The sequence below is a fragment of the Leptonychotes weddellii genome, chromosome 5 (genome assembly GCF_054177405.1).
Source record: "Leptonychotes weddellii isolate Sample4059 chromosome 5, ASM5417740v2, whole genome shotgun sequence".
Taxonomy (NCBI): domain Eukaryota; kingdom Metazoa; phylum Chordata; class Mammalia; order Carnivora; family Phocidae; genus Leptonychotes; species Leptonychotes weddellii.
The window spans coordinates 78,668,311-78,675,381 of record NC_138373.1 but is presented as its reverse complement, the minus strand read 5'-3'; the positions used below and the strand labels follow the sequence as shown (position 1 = coordinate 78,675,381).

General features: G+C 45.7%; 1 protein-coding gene across 2 annotated transcripts in view; it reads right to left on the bottom strand.

Annotated features, from left to right (window-relative positions):
- Window positions 1–5,078: 5,078 nt before the first annotated feature.
- The window catches only part of PTPRO (protein tyrosine phosphatase receptor type O), a 220,682-nt gene continuing 218,689 nt past the window's right edge, over window positions 5,079–7,071 (bottom strand). For both annotated transcript variants that reach the window (XM_006733776.3, XM_006733777.3), the window contains one exon: window positions 5,079–6,370. The gene's annotated coding sequence lies outside the window, so the exon portion shown is untranslated. The remainder of the gene's footprint in view (window positions 6,371–7,071) is intronic.

Below are 7,071 nucleotides of genomic sequence, written 5' to 3'. Positions count from 1 at the left end.
ATCAGAGCAGAAAGGCAGGCCCGGACAGTCCAGGACTCTGATCTGGAGGGTCAGCCCCTGCTTCGACACCCCGTGCCTATGACACAAGAGTCCACATTGCATCACAGGCTGCACCTCCTTTAAATTCTGAGCTGTGTGACTAGGTGGGGTGGGGGTGGGGGTTCACTTGTCACCCTGGGGAAACTGGCCCAGCCCAATTCAGGGACCAACTTCAGATGCTCTAATCAAATGTATTCAAGAATTCCAAGATGGCCCTTGGGGACAGTGGGTGGTTGGCTTGTCCCAGGGAGCCATGGAATACGCTGTGTTTTTCCACATACTGTTTTCAGCCCCACCACATGTTATGGCATCTTCTTGAAGCCCTATACTACCATAAAGCCTCCATCACCATGTCCATTTCACAGATGAGACAACTGAGTCACAGGTGGGCAGAGTTTCAGCTCAAGTCTCTCTCTACCCATTGTCTCTTGTTCTAAGCAGCTCCCTTCTGCTATCCTGCTGGACCCTTGGCTGGCCTGTTTCCCAAGCTCACTCACAGGTTACAGGAGGATGTAATCTAGTTTGGTCTGGGGCGTAAAGGAGCCCTTCCAAGACCATTCTGTTCTGTAGCTGTAAATGCGGTAGTGGTTCCAGTGAACTTTTCCTAGTTTTCCTGAGCATCACCGCACACGCCAAGCCTCATGGCCTCCTGTACGTTTGGGCTTTTATTGATGTGAAACCACAGTGGGGCTTACTGTTCATAGGAATCCAGGACTTTGATTCAGAGCCAATAGCCTTACATAAGGCTAAAGAATTCAAGTGGGTTTCCTAAGTAATGGTCTTCTTATGATAGGGTTTAAAAAAGGATAACAAAGAGAAGGAGAGATCTAATGCAAGGTAAAACCACTTCTGGAGAAGAATGCATATATTTCCATAGAAAACTTTATTAAAAGAACCATCATTGCTCCTGTGGCCTCTTCCTGAGCACTTGTTTGCATTGTGGGGTAACCTTGCTCTGCTCTGTTTCATTTCTCACCTGCCTTCTGGGAATTTTATGAGGAAGTACACACCACTGCCCTGGAAAGCTCCCATGGTAACGGAGGCCACCCACGGTCATAAAGCATATCCTTGTGCTGCCATATTAGTTCAGAGCAGCTTGACTGCCCGGGCTGGCGATACCAGAATCACTGTGAGAACACAATGGAAATGTGTTACTTGGTCACATCATGGGCCTGCGGGCAGGTATTCCTGCTCCAGGTAGTGATTCAGGGTACCAGCCTCCTTCTGTCTTTTTGGCACCACCATCTCGATCTGGAGGGGGAAAGGGAGGGACAGAGAAAAACAGACAGACAAGCAGGCAGAGATGGAAGTTTGCTCCTGGGTGATTTTCAGTGGTCACAGGCCAGGGAGTAGAGTTGACCATTTCTGCCTATCTTCCCTTGCACAGCACGAACTGTAAGTAGCTGGCAAATGTGGGCTTGATGTGCTGTTACATCGGCAGTAATAGTAAATTCACTGGATTCTGCGGAATAACACGTGAGCTAGAGCTGTCTGTGGAGGCTTGGAAAGAAATTGTCACTTTGGAGTCATCTAGAAAGAAAAGTTTCAGAAGGCAGGATTGGAGGTTAAGTTGCCCATATGGGGGCTCTGGTGACTGATACAGTGGGTTTCATGAATGCTTGCTGAGTGCAGGAATGAGTGTACATCATTAGTGTTTCTTAATATGGCTCTGTGGTCTTTAACACTTTCATATGGCAGGGTAGTCTTTTTTGACCCTTCTAGAAAAAAAATCACCTGTCCCGCTCTTGGGCCCACATTGGATGTTTTATGTTTTTCTATCACAGCACGTGTAACACTTTGCTGCCTTTAGTTTCACTTCTAACTTCCCCCGATAGAATAGAAATTCCTCGAAGCAGGAACCTTGTTTCATCCATCTTCATAGCCCCCGTGCCTCATAGGGGATGTTGAGTAAATAAATGATTTTTTGAGCGGGTTAGAAGTTGACTATTTCTCAAATGGAATGGTTTGAAATTAGACCTCTGTTCAAAGCAGCTCTGGGCGCTAGCACCCACATACGGCACCTGGCCTTTTACCAAAATGGGGACACGATTTGGGCTTCGAGCCTATATCCATGAGAGGTATAGACGCAGACATTCTTAATGTTAGCAATAAGGTGGTTAGATATGTAAACAAAAGAAGGAAATGCTTTCTGACAAACGAAGGGATGGACTGCCCGGTGAGGGGGCAATTCTGCATGCCGGAAGGGCTCAGTAGAAAAGAACTCACCGTCCGCCAGCGATCTATATGGTTGAGGAGAATCCTCTTTGGAGGAGGAGAGGAGGCTAGCTTGGTGATTCTCCTCAAGGAACAGGGACCATGTCAGGGTAGTGACGGATGAGCAACAAGAACAATGAGAAGCTAGTTCGCTGTTCTACAAGCCATGGGGAAAAAAGCCTGACACCGTTCTCTTGACTGGTAGGCACTGCCGAAAATATACTGACAACGTTTTGAGATATGTAAGTGAAACATGGTGAAAAAGACTTGACTACTGTTTTCTTGTTCCTTCCAACAACAACCGGATTTCATGGCACATTTTTGAAAGTGACCATATGGAAGCACTTGAGCTTCTCACAGTGCCTAGCGTATCGCAAGTCGTCAAGAAATCTTTCACTGGTCAATGGATTGATTCGTTCAACAGGATTCGGTCAACAAACATTTGTTGAATTAATGATCAAATAAACAAAGGACGCTACCTTTACTCCGGGCTTAAGGGCCCCACTTCTCTCAAGTTCTTGGAAACTTTGACCTGCTATTTCCCACAGGTGACTCTGCCCTGAACGGCCTTCAGTTTCTTAATGTCCCTCATGATACAACTCCCAGAGCTACACATCACACTCCGTCTTTCATCGAGTGAACCCACCAGGATCAGGCCTGGCCATAAGCATTGGCTGAAACCGAAAGCGAAACTTGCTGTTCTGAAGGACCAGGTGTCCGAGAAACCATAGTTCACGTTTTTTGTTTTGTTTTTTTTTTTTTCCAAATGCATACGAATGGGGCTGTGAAAAACTAGGGGTAGAAATTTGCATCTGTTCTGTTTTTGTTGCTTTTTACCCTTTTGGCCAAAGGAGACGTTCTATTTAGTCCCCGGGCATGGCCTCTGCACTTGGGGCCTGCGCCAAGTACCCGGCTAGAAAGCTGTGAGCCAGGAAGCGAGCCAGCTCGTTTGAAGCACATTATATCAGACGTTTCCTGAGGTGGAAAGGAAGGCCTGCTTGCTAGAAAGCGGGGAGGATTTTGGCTCTTAGAGATTGGATTCAGTAACTTTAACTCCTTGGCTAAGGGCCAATCCTCCAGCAAGCAGCTATCATATGGTCTGTAAAAAAATTCAGATCCAACGTCTCCAGCCCCTGCCTTCTGTGTTGACACCACAGCCTTCTTTGAGAGATGTATCGCCTTTTGGGGTGGGGTGCGGGGGGGTGGGAGGGGAAGCTTTTAGAACAGGAGAGACATTAGAAAATCCGATTAAAGATTTTATAAGAGATTAAAATAATCTTACTAACTTCTCTCAATTTGAGGGGTCACGTTGACTTTGTAGTGGAACATGATAAGCCTTGAATTAAAATGCTGTCCAAAAAAATGTTGTCATCCATCACTTTTTTTTTCCCCTTTTCAAGTTAAATAAAATCATATAATGTGTAGTGAGGGATATATTGGTATTAAATATTAACTTTATAAATTAGGCCCTCATGGTAGTTTCTCAGTTAACTTTAGAAATTGACTTTTGCAGTGATGAAATTGGATCTCCACACACTGAAAGTTAAATATTTTGTGATTCCAAAGTCTTCCTCTCTTTCCATGCACCATGTAGGCTATTACGACCTGTATGTGCCAGCACCTCTGAGTTCAGAACATTGTAGCACGACTCAGATGATTAAACCAACAACAACAACCTTATTAATAATACAGAGGCCCTGGCAACCTCCCCTCTGAATGCTCACATTGCGTCCTGGAGTGGAAGTGGTTTTAGGGTACATGAGAGGACAAGATGCGAAGCACCTTTGGGTGAATTGTCATACTGATACTCTTCATATCTGAAAAATCTGGAGCTATGGTAAGACATTCTACAGTTCGTGAACGGAGACTCTGGAGAGAGAAGTCCCAAAGGCAACTGTCGGGATGAAAATCCAAGCCTTCTGACAGATGGATGCTTTCCTCACTATAAATTCTACAGCCTCAGGAGCACCCGTGTCCCAGTGAACAAAGTGACTGCTCTGGAGACCCCTGAAGGAAGGGTCTGGTAAAGTGCTTTTGTGGGAACTTTCTGTGGTCTCAGCTCGGAGCCTTCAGTCTAAACTCTGGATACTTTATCTTCTCTTTTGGGAAAACTGATCTGGTACCATTTGATCCCGACATTGAAGGGGATGCTCAAGAAAAAACATGAAATATTTACGAAGTGCTTTAAGTTTCAGGGGAAGTAATAGTCCAGTCTGCGAAGCCAAAACGAATTCCACCTTACCCGCTCCATCTTATCGGCCCCTTCCGAGGTTGCCCGTGTCCCTCCTGACCTGTCCTTGTGTGAAAATCTAAGAATGTCACACAACCCTTTGCCACCTTTCTTTAGCCCCGTGTGTTCCTGAGAATGGAGTGATACCTTATGAACATGTCCAAGAAGGGAAATGGAACAGGTAGGGGTGAGAAGAGGAGGTGGCAGCAGGGAGGCGAGAAGGGGAGGAAGGGAGGTGAGTGAGAACTCACAACGCCTGAGGAGCCCAAGCTGTTAAGCCACGGGGTCTGGGTGTCCTCTGCCATTCCCCCTGCAAGGTGAACCTGAGACTCACTGACCAGCTCTTGCAGAGACCCGTGCCAAGGTCCACTGTGGCCAAGCCTTCTCAGTGGCAGGAGACGGCGGGGTGCGGAGCTGTTCGCTTGGCATCCTTCGCCACCACTAAGGTCACTGATAAATTATTAAGCTGCTCCTAGGTACATGGCTTCGTGAAGATGATCAGGAGTGAAGGGAAGCCAGGGCAAGGGGTGATGATCAGATACACAGAGAAGAGCAAAGCCTGCGGAAGCACACACGGGAAGGCGGGACAGCCACATTGCCACAGTGAAGCAGTCAGCTTGTGTTTACTCTCAGCTCCAAATGTTTTCCTTTGTATCTCCATACCATCACCTCTTATTTTTAAGGAAGTGACACAAAGTAACAGGCTTCACGATGCTGTCAGCGTCCATCTTGACAGCATGAAGGTCACAATACACAATCACGTACTGTAATTATACAAAATCCGAAGAAGAAAACGTTACTAGTTACACTGGTTAAAATGAAACCGACAACCCGAAAGAAAACAAAACCAAAAGAAACCTCCGTTGGAATCCATAGAGACGCTTGACAATAGCCAAATTATCGTCCTAGCATGCTGCAGTTCGTTGCCATAACTTCATAAATCCCCAGCTCTTTGGGGGAAAGAAAGTGCGTTTTTCACAGCCTATATAGTTCTCAAAGAAATAGCTTTCACATGTATGCAGGTCCACAGAAAAAGGAATGCAAAGTCTAGGCACCAAGGTTGCTCAGACAGCAATGGAGTCTTAAGAGTCCTTCTTCAAACTGTTCCGAACCAGATCTGGTTTGGTGAAAAAAGAATCTGGACAGTGACATTAGTTCAAGAGGGCCCAGGAAAAAACAACACTTAACTGTTAATAAGGAAGAAAACCATCAAGAACTAGAACAATAAGACTTAAATATTTTTTCTACTCTACTTTGCAGCTGGATTACAGCTTTTCATATTTGGAAAACATATGCAGTTGATCTGTGGGTAGAACCTTTCTCTCTTCCCCCCACCCCCTCCGCCCACCCCACTCCTGATCCAGCAGCTTAATGTTGGAGGACAGATATCGCTGGTTCAATTTCCTTGAAGTGGAATTACCATTTCCTCATGTGTGACCAGGCCACTTTTTAACAATGAGGTATAATTTGATACTAACCATTCCTGTTCCCTCTTGGGCTACGGGCTTGGTCGGTCGTGTGGGTAAAAACAATTCAACTTCCTGATAAAATCACACATACAAAAATTATTGCACTTAAAAACAACAACAACAAAAAACTCAGCCCAACCAGCCAAGGGCCAAGGAAACTCTTCGGAAGTGCTGTGCTTCCTGCCCTTTGCAGAGCGTCTGGACCTTTGTGGTGTTCAGTTGAATTTGGTCCGTTATTAAATGTCCAGAAGTAAAGGAGTCCAAAAGACACTGTAGGCTCTTTAAGGCTAAGTCTTCCCGGTGCTTCGGTGAGATAGATTATCTCCTTGGCCACAGACTACAAAGCAGGGGCCCTTCTTAGCAAAATGGCCAGCAGGGCCCCTAAAAAACTCTGGAAGCAAGGGAGGCATGTCCTGTCCTGTGGATGAAAGAGAGAGAGAGAGAGGGAGACAGTAAGCAGCTTGGCAGGGACAAGGCACACACTGACAGGTCGGGGGCTAGAAGTAGAGCATCTTCCTCCCGATTCCACTACTTGCTCTCTTCACACTCAACCCCATAGCCCATGTGGACACAGGCTTATCTGTGCATCTTTTTCCCTTTAAGTCCCTTTTGTGGATCTAAATATGTTTCCCTTTTTGGCAAATTTTTTTCTTAGTCTTTACCCTTCCTGCCTCCTTGGGCTTTCTATGTTTTGATAGATATAAAGGTAGAATACTAATCCTATCCTGCTATCCACTTATCCATATGCTATTTATCCTTCCATATGAATCCTACACTGCACCCCTGTCCTCTCCCAACCCTGCGTATGGTCCCCCCACCTCACTGTACTCAGATACATTTCACACTGTTTACTGACTTGAATTGGCATATTGTTACTTCAGCTAAGAGTATAACACCTCCAAAATCAGATCTCCTGGTCAAAGTTGAGCACAAGGCATTGAATATGTTACTAATGTTTTCAGGAAGCTCTCAAGTAAGTGTTCACAAAAGGGACGGAAGCAAGGCATTCCTTGACTTCACCATCCCGAGACTAGTGTTAATATTGTTTCTCTTCTTTGGGATGTGTACTCCAGCTCCTATCTCCTTTGTAACCCCGTGTATGACCCTTGTAATCCATAA